Source organism: Acanthopagrus latus, chromosome 4, assembly GCF_904848185.1.
Source record: "Acanthopagrus latus isolate v.2019 chromosome 4, fAcaLat1.1, whole genome shotgun sequence".
Lineage (NCBI taxonomy): Eukaryota > Metazoa > Chordata > Actinopteri > Spariformes > Sparidae > Acanthopagrus > Acanthopagrus latus.
Window position 1 is genome coordinate 34,255,968 of NC_051042.1, and position 16,571 is coordinate 34,272,538.

General features: G+C 45.0%; 1 long non-coding RNA gene across 3 annotated transcripts in view; it reads right to left on the minus strand.

Annotated features, from left to right (window-relative positions):
- Nucleotides 1–1,741: 1,741 nt before the first annotated feature.
- Nucleotides 1,742–16,571, minus strand: part of LOC119017822 — a 39,358-nt gene continuing 24,528 nt past the window's right edge. The window contains exon 4 of one of the 3 annotated variants that reach the window (XR_005074570.1): nt 1,742–1,915. This is a non-coding gene — a long non-coding RNA (uncharacterized LOC119017822). Of the gene's footprint in view, nt 1,916–8,271; nt 8,394–10,792; nt 10,906–16,571 lie in introns of those variants that run through there. The other 2 variants (XR_005074571.1, XR_005074569.1) reach the window with 2 other exon arrangements.

Consider the following 16,571-nt stretch of genomic DNA (forward strand, 5'->3'; position numbering starts at 1 on the left):
TTTTAATTAGTAGGATATATATGATGATTGATCACCAGTCATGCAGCACAACGTCCCCGAGTGTCAAACTGGGAGGAGGAACAATAGCAGCAAATAAAGCTGTTATTAAAACCTTAAATACGTCTCACCGCTTCATCATTCAAGCTGCGACTGAACAACAACCGTGTAATTGAGGTAAATTATACAGTCCGGCTGACGATGACATCACTGACATCAATAACTCACTCAGACACACAGCAGAGTTTCTGTGTTCAGTGTTCAGTGAGAGGATTTATCTTCCAACAGTCCAGTTAACATCGGACGAGCGTCTTCTTCTGTGGTTAACGCGCTCACAAAGTGAGGAATGTGTGTAAAAAAAGAGTGAGAGGGGTTACCACACACACACACACACACACACACACACACACACACACACACACGTACATAAGTTTCTGCCCTCAAACAATAGGAATGGATTCAGAGCAATTTGCTGGCAAAAGAAAAGTGACACACACATAAACACACACACACACACACACAACACACACACACACACACACACACAAACATAAACACAAACACATACACAAATTAATCAGTGTATCATTTTGTCTAATCTACCACCTGCTGCTCTAATCAACACAAAAGTATCACACACACACACACACACACACACACACACACACACACACACACACACACACACACACACACACACACTGTCTTCAACCTGCTCGCTGGTTCAACTTACAGACATGTAAGATTTTAGGTTTTAGATCTTTATATATTTCCTTACATGTTTGGTTACATTTGTCGCAGCGTTAAAACCAGAATCATCTGTAATTTTATTCATCTAGTTGTTGGGCAGAGACGCCTGAAGGTGAAGACGACGGCTGGCAGACGAGACTAAATGAACCAATGGCTGTTCAGTACCGAAGACAACAACTCCCATGATCCCACGCTGCATCTCAATATCATCAAATCCTGTAATCACTTCCCAGGTAATTTATTCTGTGTCCTGTTGACTTTTTCTTAATTTCTTTTTACAGATTACAGTTTTACATTTTACCTCCTTTTTATTTGAATGGTTGTTAAAAAATGAGCACCTGACGAACCCTCTGAGGATTCATTTACAGATTAATAAACCTTTTTTTCGACAGCCAACACAAACAACTGTAAAAGTGCAACCATTTGGCTTGCTGAACTGCACATCGCACAGTTTCTGCTGACTTTATATTCACTGATTGCCTTTTTGGAAGCGGCGAGCGGCCGCCAGTCACCGCTGATGAAAGCTTTCACGCCGGCTGTTATGTGTGGACGGACTCCTCCGAGCCAAGTGTCAGCTTTTGTCCCTTTTCATCTGTGCAGCATGTCATCAGCGTCACTCAGCGCCGTTACACCCTCCCTATTTCTTCCCTACTGACCCAGACAATCAGAGAGGAACCGAGTGACCTCCCGTCTGAGATACGGAAGGAGAGCAGACGGGAGAATAAAGGGTGAGGAGGACAGAACGACAGGGAGAGGGAAAAAATGTGAGTGGAAAGTTTTCTTTCATGCTGAGAAATCAGAAAAAAAGGATGTGAGATGATGGAGGGACAGACTTTCAAACTCAGTGCTTGTCAAAGTCTGGTATAAAGACACCCTGCTCGGGTCCAAAGAGGGCGACCGCAGCGTGTCGTACGGTCAAAGAGCCGCTCGTTAGCACAGCTCTTACAGAGTGTGTGTTCAGCTGGATGACTGTGGGCGTCCTTGGCTTCAAAACGTTCCTCTGTGACTCGTATACCTGAGACCGAGGCTTCACAGTCTGCAGCAGTCGGCTGTGATCCCGCCTCACTGGTGAGCCTCGCTTTCTCTTCTGTCTTCAGAAGGGAAGCACAGCACACAAGGACACAGATGGTCCACTGCTTTAAAGGGAAAACACTGTCTGTGTGCATATCTGTGAATATAAGCAGCAGAGGAGATGAAGAGGAAAGAGAAATGAGCATACTCTTCATTTCACAGTGAATAATGGTTGAGCCGACTTGAGGACGAGTGCCCACTGTGACATGGAAGTGTCTTCTTTTCATGACTTCACTTCCACCGACGCTGAGCGACAGTAAACTGCACAGCAGCTGCAGAGAGCCTGAAACAGCCTTCAGAGAAATGTTGACATATACACTTTAATCTTCAGGGATCAACTGCTGTCTTTTAATTCAGTGTGACATTATCACACATAAACGTACACAAGTGTTTGCAGAGATAACTGGATGATTTTTCTGCTTCTCTCAGAGCTGCAGCTCCAACACACGACAAACTGCCAGTTTATTCATTGATCGAGTTTATAATGGAGACATGAGCGCAGACAGAAGTGGTGCCAGGCTGCCGGACTGACCGGAGCGCCAGTTAGTCTTTACTGTTTCCCGGGAGAGTTCGTGTCCGGTGGCAGACAAAACTGCACAGAGAAAGTGAGATTTGTGGGGATCGAATCTTAACGCTGATGGTGTCATTCATTATGAGTCATTACACAGTATTTCAAAGTGATGGATTAAAAAAAAAAAAAAAAAAAAGAGGTACTGGTTGTGCAAAAAGAAAAAAACAAAGACTATGTTCAGTTTGGTTCTTCTGGTCTGGACCGAGACAAAACCAGGACTAAGAGTCTACAGTGATGGTATCAGCTCGGTCAGTGTCAACATCTGAGAGGCATGAACGATGCTACATAAATATCTCACAGGATAAGTGGAAACTGAAGCGATCACGTCCTGAGGATTCACACAAGTTGACGGTACGACACATATTTAACCTCTAGTGGCCACAGCAGGTATTACTGCAGCAAAGGAGGAAGTCAGGTGGCGTAAAGAGAGCGAGGAGGTCGGAGTCAAAGGATCACAGAGTAACATGAAGACAAACCTTCATACAAACCGACCACGAAACCACCATCTTAGTAGTTTTCTTACCAGAACGAATCAAAGATACGACAGGTTCTGTAGTTCTGCTGCCGGTACGCTGCACGCTGTTTAAAGCAGTCCATCAAACTGCTGGACAAAACATTGACCTGCTGGTGGCGCTGTAGGAAAAGACTGTCCCCTCAAATTACTGAATAGTTGTTGAGATATTTCAGACTGCAGCGTCACATCCTACATCCTTTGACCTGCAGCACCAACACAACACACTGCAGCAGTTAGTTCAGTCTGCTTTATGGGCTGAGAGTACAGTTACCTGTTGCAGGTGCGGTTCAAACAGACACTGGTGTGATTGTGTTTCTGTTATTCGTGCAGGCTGGTGTGAAAAGTTGTCAGTCAAACAGTCCGGACGAACAAAAACTGTGAGACAACCTGTCAGCTGCTGAGCCGACTCAACGCTGACGATCAGCTGACGTCTGTGACGGTCGAGATGTGATTTAATCATCAATACAAACACTAAACTTCTATCAAACCTGACTGCCGATCATGGAAACTGTCACAGGACTGAGGAACGTGTGATTGACACGTTCTGACACTCTGTGTGTGGTTTACAATAGAGAATGACAACATGTGGGATTGACAGTGTCACTTTCTAACCTCAGCAGCTGATTTATGCAGCAGAGTCAGGTCATTGTTCCCCACAGTGTGTTATTCTTTTACTGTAGTCTCAGAGATGTAAATTAAAGCATCTATTCTGAACACGAGTCCCACAACAAAGATGCTAACGCCTCGTACACTGTACATGCACATCAGCACAACTACCTTCTTTTTCCTCCTCTTTAATCTAAACGAGTGTGACGCAGAGGCCTGTGAGTGACAGCAGGCTGACAGCAGTAATCACGAAACCATTCATGCCCGTCGGCACCGTGCTTTGTATGTTTTGGCTCGAGAAGCCGGGCTTACTGCTAAACTCCGCAATCCAGGTTTTATTCATGAAGATCCCACCAGTGTGTGCACTGCACTCTGAGGAACGACTGAAATCTTTCTTCTGTGCTGTATTTTTCATTTGAGAAAACGACAATGCAGGCTGATTTCTCTGTGAGGTAGCTATAGGAACGGTTTCTATTTGAAGGACCAGAGATACGTTAATAATAAACTACACATGCAAATACGTGCAGCTCGTGTTTAAGATCTCAAATCTCTCCGGCTTGTGTTGGAATCGCAAAGCAAACTGCATGAGAGCAGAGATCTAACGGCGTTCCATTCCCTCAGAGACCGAACACACACAAACACACAAGTGAATGATGCACAGTGTGTAAAGGGGGAGGAACAGAAGCCTTTTTACACAGCGACGCCACATCATCTCCACAGCGTTGGTTCACCAATTCTCCACCGATGGTGATTCACACAGAGTGAAGCATTAAGGAAGCCGGCTCCTAAAGAGGCGTGACGCTGACGACATGATGATGACGTCGATGTGTTTTCAAGGTGTTTCCCAGGTGTCCTCCTGTCAATCTAATCCCGCGGACGGTTCATAATCATATGGATGCTGTTATAATGTGTAGTCATTGAGATCCTGACCCACCAAACATCCTGGAAAGTGACAAAGTTGCGTTTTTCAGGTAGAAATGTGACAAAGTGTCAGGAGGACAGACAGGAGGACAGACAGGAGGACAGACAAGAGGACAGACAGGGGGACAGACAGGAGGACAGACAGGAGGACAGATAGGAGGACAGACAAGAGGACAGACAGGAGGACAGACACTTCTTCAAGTACAGCTGTGGTATTTTTTTCCTTATATAAGTTGCCAAAGACAGTTACAGTTGCAGTTACTACGTTACTTTTGTTTGGTCATGCAACGTTGCTTTGTGGGAAACTTCTTTATCAAGTTGAGTCAGTTATCAGACTGTACGATCGACACGCCCCTTATCTGTTCACACTGGTTCGGTTCACTAATAATACTGTCCTGACACCACCTCCAGAGGCGGATCAGCGCCGGAGTGAAATTTCGCCTCTGACAGGACAGGAAGTGATCAACACCGAACACAGAAGTTTTACTGATTGCTCCTTTAATACCTGAATCCGACACAGATCACGTGAGGTTTTTATCAGTGTAGAAATAATTATTGTTTCACACCATTAAACTCATAAATACTACAAGCGCAGACCTTCGACTCAGGAACGCTCAAGTTTAAAGTTTAATAGAATTCTTCAATTATACACAAATGGCCCAGTTCTGCCTGATGCTTTACATCTGGGCCCGTCTGTGTGCACGCTGAATATTCATGAGGAACTATATGGAGCCACGGGGAGTCAAAAATGAGGCCTCAGCTCGTGTGTGTGTGTGTGTGTGTGTGTGTGCGTGTGTGTGTGTTATACCTCATTTATCTTACTATAACATCACCTGTGAATCTTTAAGTGACGGCTGCACCGACTGTTTGTATTTTCATTTTCACGTCTAACACAATATGTTGTGTTTTATACTTGACTGAGCCGGAGCTCGTGGTGTCCGCGAGCCACTGTCTTCAGAACTGATGCTAAAATATCTGAGTGTGTTATTGATTTCATTTTGTGGCACGATGTAAAATAAATGGGAGATTTGCTCTCAGCTGGAAAAGATCAATCCAATTATAAATGATGGTGCGATGAACGGGAGGACGCGTCACTAAACAAAAAGATGAATATCAAATCTTTGTTATAAACATCTTGTTGTTGTTTTGTTGGCAGTTATATTCCAATAATATTTCCACCTACGTGTTGATATTTCAAAGTGCACACATGAATAATATTTTACTTTTTAGCACCTCAGAAGTGATAGTTTCAGTGTTTTGATGACCGTCAGCTCTCCGTCTGTGGAGACTGCTGAACAGGACCAGCAGCATGATGCATTTTAACCCTAAAGATATCACAAGAGGTCAGTTTAAGTGGACACTATGTTTTGAACATTTTTGGCGCTTTCCTGCTGTCAAACAGCCTTTTTCCTTTGGCACAACAGTCCAAAGTCCAAACAGATCAGCTGTTTTGGTTGGACTTCCAGCGGCTGTCTGACGGCGATGTAAAGCACCAACAATGTTCAAAATATTGTGTATTTAGTGCTACATGCTGCTCTCCACACAGAGCGAGAGCTGACGGTCATTGACGGCAGGTAATAATACACTGATTAGAGATAAGAAACTCATTTAACTCCAGCTATCCCTTCAACATGCTGCCCTGTTAATGGTTACAAGCTACATGCTACAGAGTGATGCTACATGTCAGCAGAATGCAGTCTGTTCCCGCTCAGACTGATAAAAATGTCTCCGTCTGGGATGCAGAGAAACCTTCTTGATTTAAAGACATGTCCTTTCTGTCATGACGGTCGAGGTGTCACCCATGAACGAGAGACAAGTGACAGCACAACCCATCAGGACTGTGAACCATCATGTCTTCATGTCCTGCAACAAAACCAGCGATAGAATCTGGTTCTGGTGACTGTAATTATTCACACATCAAAATAAATATCATTTTCCTTTTCAGAGGAAAGTTTCCGGCCGTACGAGCCGAGCAGCAGCTTCACTCGGATCCTCAGGTGCTGACGACAAGTTGCCATCAGGCAAACAAACACAGCCGGACGCTTTAAGGGTTTTCAATAAACACTCCAGCAGGAAATTGAGGCTGTCGACACAGAAGAAGGCTCAGCGGTCTCAGGAGGACGGCGAGTGAGCATCTGGGAATCAAACCAGCGTCACAGAGCTGAAGGACCAACGCTGGAGATCACATCTGGTGAGAGCGACGGTGCTGCTTAGATAACGAGGCTTGAGGCAGAATGAAGAGTCGACTGGACGACTTCTTTACACAAACATTTTGACTTCTGTGTATTATTTATCAGAAGGCAGCGCTGAGGCTTTTTATTTCACCGCGCTGTTTCCATTTCGATCACTGCCTGCAGGACTGTAATACCCACTGATGTCTGCTAACAGGATCCTGGCAGTCAGAGAGAGTTCAGACCTGCATCTGTACTGCTGATCATATTTTATAGTGCATCTCTTCCTTGTATGATCCGACATGCATCGAGATACCCGGGCTCAGCGTAGTCTCATACAGTTCTTAACATTTATTGCACGTAGTCGTCAATACTACATCTGATTTACTTTATCAAAGATAGTCGTAAGATAAAGATTCACTGTCCGGGTATTTGACCAGAGGTCACTGAACAAGCTGCTGGTGCATGTATTGATTTCTGAGAGTTTAATATCATCTCTACCTCATCACGATCCTCTCTCAGCTTTATTTTTCCTGTTGGAGCTTAAAAAAACCTCCTGCAGGATCATTGCAGGGTTGCAGGATGTTGTCTTGGCACTGGAGCTCTCTGGGCTCTTTCACTTGTCATTATTTGCTCTGGGTAGCAGTGTCAGCTGAATGCCTGCAAGGTAAAGATACAAACAGTGCAGCGGGCATGCCCAGAGCGGGCCGAACAAACAGATGAGTCGAAGCTCTCTGAAGAACGACGCTTGTTTTCTCTCTGCTCTGTTCTCTCTGCAGCAGATCCCCCGGCCATTGTTCAGCAGCGAGCCGCTTCTCTTCACATGTTTGGTTTATTGTTCAATCACGCTGCTTTTCACCACCTGCCCACTCCTGTAACAGACCATGCTGACTAACATGTTATATTAAAATCATCTCCACAGTAATATCCATCAACGCCCCACAGCAATGCAAAAATATTAATCTACCATCAGGCCGGATGAGCTGCTGCTGAAATTCAGCCGTTTAACATCACCATTAAAACGATGAGGGCCATACAGGAACATAATGGACCTCTCACAGTTCATTTTAGGATCCCTCAATCGATTTAAAAAGGATGAGCACTTACTCCATACTCTCATAGCACAAAATTATTCAAATCACAAACTGCACATGAGAGTTATTACAACAGTTTAACGTTTAAACTGAAACTGGAACAGTGGGTGGCATGAGAGCGAAAATAAAGATAAAAAATACTCAAATAGAGAGCAGAGAACTTACAAAGACAGTCAGAAGGGACAGTAAGGAGCCTCTGAGTGGCCGCAGATTATTTTGGGATTATATTCGTTGATATATTCTGTCAAGAACTGTAATCTCGTGCTGAGTCTCAACAGCTGACTCTTCTCTCAGCAGACCATTCAGAGCGTCGACACACAAAATGTTAATCGCACTGAGCTGAACTCTGGGACACAGACGTCTTTCCAACAACACTTTAGAAATGCAGAACCAACGCAGGGTGAACGAGAAGTCATCGAGTGGCCATCGTTCAAGCTGCGAGGGATCCCGCTGCACTCTGAGTTCATCCTGATTGTTCAGTCGGGTGTTAACATCTGGCAGCGAGATGAAACCACCGAGGATGTAGATGAAGCTGGCAACAGGTACGGCCTCCTCCGCAGCTCATCGGTGTCGTGCGGAGCAGAGACGGAGGGATCAGTTAACCTCCCAGGAGCGACGACACGAACAAGAGTCAGGCAGGGCGAGTGCTGCCCAGGAGCACATCAGCACTGCTCCCCGGGCCAAAGGACATAAATCATCTAAGAGCACAAGCGAAGCAAGAAGCACAAGAGCTTTTATTATTATTTTTTTTTAGTTCTAGGTCAGAACAGCTGCAGATGCCTCCAAAACACACACTGCTGCCACACATCTATTCCACTCAGAGCACAACTTCATCTGAAACTGACAGCCAACGACGCCATTCATCTCAGCCTGACACATATCGACACGCGAGCGGCTCCGATCCATCTCGTGGTGACAGTTCTGTGTTCTGTGTTGTCCGCTCCACTTCAGAAAGGAGGACTGAGAACGGACGGTACGTCATGGCATCACTGCTGACATGATGATAACAACCCGTCTGCACCCACAAGTGGCTGCTAGGAAAAAAGGCAGAACTGCAGCGACTGGGAGGAAAACTATATTCACCAGCGCTAACCTTAGAATAACCTTCTGTTTTCTGTTGTTTAGTTCTGAAGAAGGCAAAAATTGATGTTTGAGTGTTTTTATCACGCACATCTTGACTCCCATATAATCCAGTATCAGGCCGAGCGACGATGAGAAGTCAAAGCAGTGAGAACATTTAAGGAGGACAGTTAAGGTGGAACTACTGTCTTCCAGCAACAACTATCCACGCCAGATCTCATGTGACTTTTCCGGCTTTTGATTTTAGTATTGTTTCTTACATGAGGCTCCTTTTTCAACTTCAAGGTCAATATTGTTTTTCACTTACAACAAAACAACGAATTATTCACATTTATATGGAACTTTAGGAGCGTCCACCTGAACTGTCGTGACGTGATCAATGTGAGCTGTTCAAAAACTTTCTTTGTAGTAACTGTGTGCACAAACAGTGTTGTCAGTGCTGGTGTTCATGTGTAGAGACCCTGGTGATGCTACCAGCAGTTTCATGTTGTGTCAAGACTTCTTACTGTTTTAAACATAGAGATTTTGATGCTATCGTAAAAGCGCCCGTAGCACTCCCATTGAAAATTAGCTTGCCCAAAAACAAAAATACGGTAAATCTTTAAAGACCCTAGGTTGCATTTTGGCAAAAGATTCACCTTAAGCAACCAGAGCCTGAACAGTGACTTTGTTCAGATCAGTCACATCTAATATAATAAAGCCTGAACAGCTGTGAGCTGATCTCATCTGTGGAGCTCTGCTGATCCATTTAGCCGGAGGACGAGCATGAAACTTTGATACGGCATCACAAAGTGTCCTGCTCCTCCTGAGACAGACAGTCACACAGTGGACATGTATATTACATCTCCTCCCACTCCTTAAAAAGCATACGGCGGCTCAACTGAACATGTTTGTGTCAAAATGTTTCCTCGAAAACATCTCGAGGTGTAACTTAATCATAAAGGAAGTGTTTTTCTTCAAGAATCTCTCAATAATTAACCGTCTCATCCACATCATGTTCATCAGGTCTCCTGGTTTCATGATTGGAGCTGCCAGGACTTTTAATCCCAACATCACCTGAAGTGGGATTAGGAGTCAGTGGATATTTCGATGGACCCTTAAAACCATCTGGGAGACGTTTCTCTTCTAACGTCGTTTCAGGGAGTCGGAAGAGGTTCAAAAGTTCAGCAGGTCTGCAGAACGCTCAGAAGATTAGCTCAGAGTCAGAGCGACTGTGGGAAATATCTGAGGATTTCCAGACGCTGCTGTGTGACAACACAAGTTTAGACATGTACAGAAATACATTCTGTGTATCGGTGTGTTGTTATGTGACATCTGATCTGTCGTGGGGCTTTCTGTGCATTTCTGATGGAGCATCCGATGTCACTGTGGTGAAGATATTTCAGATGTTGTTTGCCCGTTGATTTGCATGCACAGTCACAGAGGATCATCCCATCAGACACCGAGTCCAGGAGGACTTTGTTGGTGAGGCTGCCAGTCATCACACCGCTGACACAGAGAGACACTCAGTCACACTCAGATTCAAACCTCGGGGCAGTTTAAGGTCTCTGTTACACTCCAGAGGCCGAAGCACGACTGCAGAATCTCAAGATGGAGGAGGAAAAATCTTTCCTCTTGTTTTCAACCAGGGCTGATGATCTCAGATTGTTTACATTATCCTCCATCCATCCTACTGCTCCTCGTCATGCCCCCAAAAATGTTATGAAGCAGTTTTTTTGCTGCAGAACGAAGTTGATGAATCTGTAACAGATCTAAATTTGTGCTGGTGCATCTGCTCAGGGGAAAACATGGACGCCTGCAGCAAACTGATGTTTGTATGAAGAGTGTACTGAGACTTTAATCAAGCCAAAATTAACTGACTGGAAATGAAAAGGGCAACTTCAAATCGCGACACAAACACCACTAGATGGACTTCTTCATGTATTACAGGACAGTCTTCACTCGTTCTCTGGCTGCAGAAGCTGCTGTTCTGCTCATACACAGCGAGGGAAGAGCCACTCGGAGCAGGTTGGGGTTTGACACTTCAACACTTGGACAGCAGGAGCAGGGGATCAAACAAGCGACCGTCCGCTGGGTGGAGGAGCGCTCTCCACCTCCTGATCCACAGTCGCCTCCCGGCTGTTCGTCTCCCTGCAGCCGTCAACTTTCTGTTCCTGAGTTCAGCCAGAACGTTTCCTACAGAACCTTATTGTGTCGCAGTGAAGTTCATTTTTGATGTTTTGAATATAAAATGTCATAACTTTATCATTTATCAGAGTTCCAGCATGTTTTTTCAATCGTTCCTAACGAGGAGCGAGCGTACGCGGCGGCAGGCGGCCGCCCACAGGAAGGACTCTTTTATTCTGAGTCCTTTCTTGTGCGGCCGCTGTTTGAGTTAAACATCTCTCATCCTCTCGCTCTGGTGACATCACCATCGCTCTTTTTCTTTACTGGCCTCTGTGATAATATTCACCATATTTGCGTCTCCTATGGATCATGTCATCGACCACATCCTCCTCGCTCAGCGTCCATCACACAGCAGCGGTCGCAGAGACAAAAAGCCACGTGGACACTCAGACATGCGTTTAACAGCTCGTCTTTATCATCACACTGTTGAACGTTTGTAACATATAACACGTGTGTTTTGTGACTTTGACCACCAGAATCCAATCAGATAATCGTTGGTGCCAAATTTGAGATAATTCCCTCGGGCCGTTGTTCAGATGTCTTGTTCACAAGAATGGAACGAACAACCTGAAAACATAACGGCTGTCTTACATAACCATCATCCAATGTTGACGCTGATGTTTTATTTTGAACAAAACAGTCGATGACTGTTCGTGTTTTCTCTGCTTGTTGTCTGATTTACTGATTTATCTTCACAAGTGTACAAATGATTCTGATTGTTTTCATCATCAATTTGGTCTCCTCATTATTTTTTCGCAGTTTTATGAAAAGAAAACGATCAACATGCAGATTAAATCTTCTTGTTTTGTCAGAAAAGCAGAATATTCAGTGATCGGTGATATAAAACACAGAGCAGCAAACTCACATGGATCCAGACACTATGTGGCCTTTCTCCTTGATGAACAAATCAAATTATCCATCGATTATTTAATTAGATTGTTTCCCAGTCGATAAGCTAACTGATGGTTTTAGCTCCACGCTGATGACTCGTCTGATCTGAGCTGTTTCAGAGCAGGCTGAGCAACATATGGGAGCGTCTCCTGTTCCCTTTGTGACACATGAGCTGTGACAAACCGGGTCTGCAGACAGCGCCGGACATTGGACACATTGCTCTCGTACAAATGGGCATGCAGCCACCGCCGTGTCCATATGTGTGCTGCACACACACACACACACACACACACACACACACACTTTGTGTTGTAAGTGACAGCCTCAGCCGGGCTGTGTTATCTGTACGGTCGATCCGATCCTGTGCTGTCAGATGAGCAGCGAGCAGAGCCGGGCCGGTCGGCCTCATTACACCCTCAGCGGTGTGGAGCCTCTCTCCATCTTAAACAGGTTCACTCAGATTAATGAGTGGGCTGCTCACAGATTGGCTTCTACTTAGAGCGTAAAGTGGGATCTGATGAGGTGGTGTCCCAGTTGTGAATCACGACCTCGATTTCAGCACCAACATCCTCGACACGACATCACTGTAAAAACCATCAGCCTGTAAATGTGGTCGGATTGTTTCTCAGAACCCATCGACCCGCTTTGAGGATGTCAGATTAAAGTTTTGACGTATTGAATAAATGCAGCTGCTGAGCTTGTTTCTCTCTGCTGCCAAATGTCAGCGAGATCTGAGCGCGATACAGAAACTGGCTGTAAATGTTCCCGTGACTCCTCGGAGGCACAGAGAGGGTTCTGGCCGAGGCGGAGGACGGGTCCACCGGGCCCAGCGCTCCGTCTGCCACGCTGCTCTCCACCAGCCCCCCCGACGTATGTCCCTGTGTGCTGCAGCAAAATACCTGGAGACACCAAGTATCCCAGGTCCAGTCTGCTCTGAGAAAGTTCATCATCGTGTCTCTTCAGAAATACTTTAAACACGAGCATCTACAATTTGCTCACTTTTAAAATCCCCTGTATAAAACATGACGTGTGTCAGTGAGGAGGAGGTACCGACTGCAGCTCAGGAATAATAGATGGATTCCAGGAGAACTCCAGTAAACGCTGAAGTGGAGGATTTTCAGGTTCCAGCTGCAGAACACGTGAAATGACATCAGTTTAATTTCCTTTTTTGCTTCTTCGCACAGAAGCTTGACATATTAATTTCAGCAGTCATTTTTGGGTTGAATGACAAAGTGCAGAGCTGCAAAGCAACAACTTCTTACACATTAATGAAACTAAACTGAGGGAAGATTTGTAATTATTTCTGTAAATGTCACCGATTACAGTTTCAACTCGTCCTGTATGTGATGGCTTTTGCAGTCATGTCAGTGATCAGGAGTGTTGGAACAGTGCAGAGATGAATCGAGGTGGTTTTAGTGAATTTTATTTTGTTTGTATGAAGCTGCTTTATACTGGTAACATCACTGTCTGCAAGAAGAGTCTTGCAGCTTGTAGTGATTTTTATCTGTTTCTGGCTGAACAAAAAGGATCTCAACTCTTTCTGTGATGTTGTCAGACATGAATAATCGGAGACTGTCAGCGGCAAAAATACAACCACTTTAACTGAATGTTCCTCGTGGAGATGTGGATTTTTCTCAAATCAAAGATGAATCTTGCATCCTACAGAAAATGACGTCCCGCTAACTTTGATTGTTGATGTTTTTTGGCCTTGGCTGAACAAAGAAAATGCTACAGGAGAGTCGCTCTCTCGCACTGAGTTGAGTTGAGACGTGGTGAAGGGATTTTTAGGTTACTGAGAAGCAAACTGGACAAAATCTGCCTCCCAACAATTAACAGCATGTCCAGCTAATCAGCCAGGCGCAGAGGAGGCTGTGACAGTGATAAAGTGCCTGTAGTGAAGCATTACAGCTCATTTCATGGCTGCTTTCTGCAGACGTCTCACTCAATACCAGACTAGTTTCAAAAGTCGTGTTACTATTAGACACAGAAACATGCGAAAATAAGGTCCAGGTTGAAAAAGTCACTCTTTAATATACGAACAATGATTGGTGAGCTTGTTATCTGCCCGATCCTGCAGCCTGTGTTCACTGAAATAACATTAAAAATATTCAAAATGCTGCAGAAGAGACAAAGTGAAGCGACGGCAGAGACACAATGAATCTGATGAGACAGCTGAAGCGGCGACACTCACACAGACACACACTTCCTGTGCGTCACCTCGGTGGTACTCTGAGTAAATGATACAGATCGTATGTTGGTGCAGCTTTAAAGCGCTCTCCTCGTGTGTTTATAGTCGGATTGTTAACCACGCACACATGACTCCGCCTCACTGACTCTTCCTCTCTGCCTCCCTGACTCATCACTCATCATGAATACCGCCGTGCCTCCGCCCAGCCGCCCTCCCGTCTTTACACATTGCTCATGTCTCTGTAGATGAGTCGGTGTAAAGAGGCCAACACACAGCGGAGTTCCTCCAAATTGAGAAGAGTCTAAATGGAGCGTAATAGGCCGTCCTTCTTCTCTCCTCTCCTCTTTTTATCTGCTCTGTCACTCGCTCGCTCTCTCAGTAATCCTCGCTGCTCAGCCAGTGACTGAACACTTTATCTCCCCAAGAAGCAGACGCATGACAATTAATTAACTAAAGGCTTGGTGGGTTCTCATTACTCATTCCTCCTCAGATCATCGTGTGTGTGTGTGTGTGTGTGTGTGTGTGTGTGGGTGTTAAAGTTGCAGTATGTGAGGTCAGGAAAACAACAGATGCTGCCTCGTGTCCAGAGCTTCATAAGGTGTGTTGAGGTGTGTTTGGTTGCACAGGAGACTGCATGACGCTCAGAGGACGACAGATGGACTTTTATAGAGAAAAACACAAATGCACATTAGACCTAAAGCGATGTGAAGCGCAGGCCAGGAGCCTCCTGTTGTGAAGTCGAGCTGACACAGATTTTAACGTTCGGCACAGACGGGTCTGAAATGGAAGTCCTGCTGGGAGCTGAGGTTTGCTACCCGATGCAGAGCAGAGACTGTGACACCATTTAGAAACCTTAGACACACAAAATGTAACTTGCTCTGGTCCTCTGTGTCAAAACAACACAAAGAAGTTTGTGTGAGGAGAGCTGGACGGAGCCGGACCTTCTGGAGGAGTAAACACTTCAGATTCAGGAGCAGAGCTCAGAGACGACTTTGGATTTCTCTCCACTCCTGTTGATCGGCCTGACTGCAGCAGTGATCCGGAGCTGACCTCCACTGTCGGGTGTAGGAGGGGAAATAAAATGAACTTTACTTCATGAATGTAACGTTACAAAGAGGAGACAGAGAACCAGAACCAGAACCAGAATCTCTGCTGAGTGCTGACTTCACTCAGAGGCTCACTTGAATTCAAACATTTGCACTTTACTTGAATTCATCTGGCTTTCTGTTCACTTTACATCTGTGTTCTCTCTTCCTTCCTCACTCTGTGAAACTCTCCTGGAAGATACAGCAACAGCTGAAATACACGACGCAGACATGTACTTTCCTTCAGCTGATTCCTTCACTGCCTCTCTAAGTGGATATTACCTTTCAAAATGAAACATTTTCTGATCTGGTGACTCATCAACAGGATGAAACCGTTTCTCAGTGACTTCCAAACGAATGTGACCACAACACAACTGCTTTAAGTGCCTCCAGCTGGGTTTCATTCGGCCCGACATCACAACATTGCTGCTGTGTAAATTACCGCTGAGCTAACATGATGCGATCAATCAGTCGTGATGTCGCATGCTGAGCTGAATCAAACGAATCCCATCTCATGTCATAATCGATTGAGCGACTGCGTGACGGGCTGGACAGTCGGCCCACTCGATGAAAACATGTCCTTTACTTTTCGTTCAACCTCTTGTTTTCTCTAAAGGTCGATTCAAGTGCAGTCACGTCCTCTGACGTCAGCACAGGTGCTTTGTGTGTCGGAGTCGTCTTTCTACTTCTCTCTGTGTTCATGAACTATAAGGACGACTACAACACGAGGTGACGGGAACATCGCACAACCAGTAAAAAGGACAAATCCCTCTACAATTATTTCAGCCACTCTGGGCCATAATTTAAACCAGCCTGCAGGTTGATTACATACGAGATACTCAGCATTGTACATATCACACATCCTAAAATAACTTGTATCACCAGGAGCTCAACCTTGACCTTTTCCTTCACACTATGAAAACTAGATAGTGCCCAAAATCAAATTACATCCCCTGTTCAGCCAAAGTGCACATTATAATCACACAGCGTTTTATCATGCCTCCAAATATCCTCTACATATCTGTTTCCTAAATGATTTTTACTCAAATGCTGCAGAGACACAAAATAAATATATAAAGCTCAGTGATCCTCTGCTGTGAGGAGATACCCACCAATCATCCTGTCAATAACACAGCATGTGATCGACCGACTGAGCTCTCAATACATGTTCAGTTTAAGAAACATGCTGCAGTTCACCGAGTGCAGAGTGTCTAAAAGGAACGTAAGCGCAGGTGATGATTCACCTGAGAGCCACGTCAGAGAACTACAGAGAAAATCCTCTCTGAACAGAGACGAGAGGAAAGTCTGTTCGTCACATCACAGTCGACCCGTCAGGTTCACTGACAGAAACTAAACCGTTAGCTCACTTTGTTCCCAAAGACAATTTATCAGAGCAGATTCTTTGTCACACAGGTGAACTTATTTTGCAGGAGAAAGGTGTGAAATGCTGTTGAAAATGAGCTCCT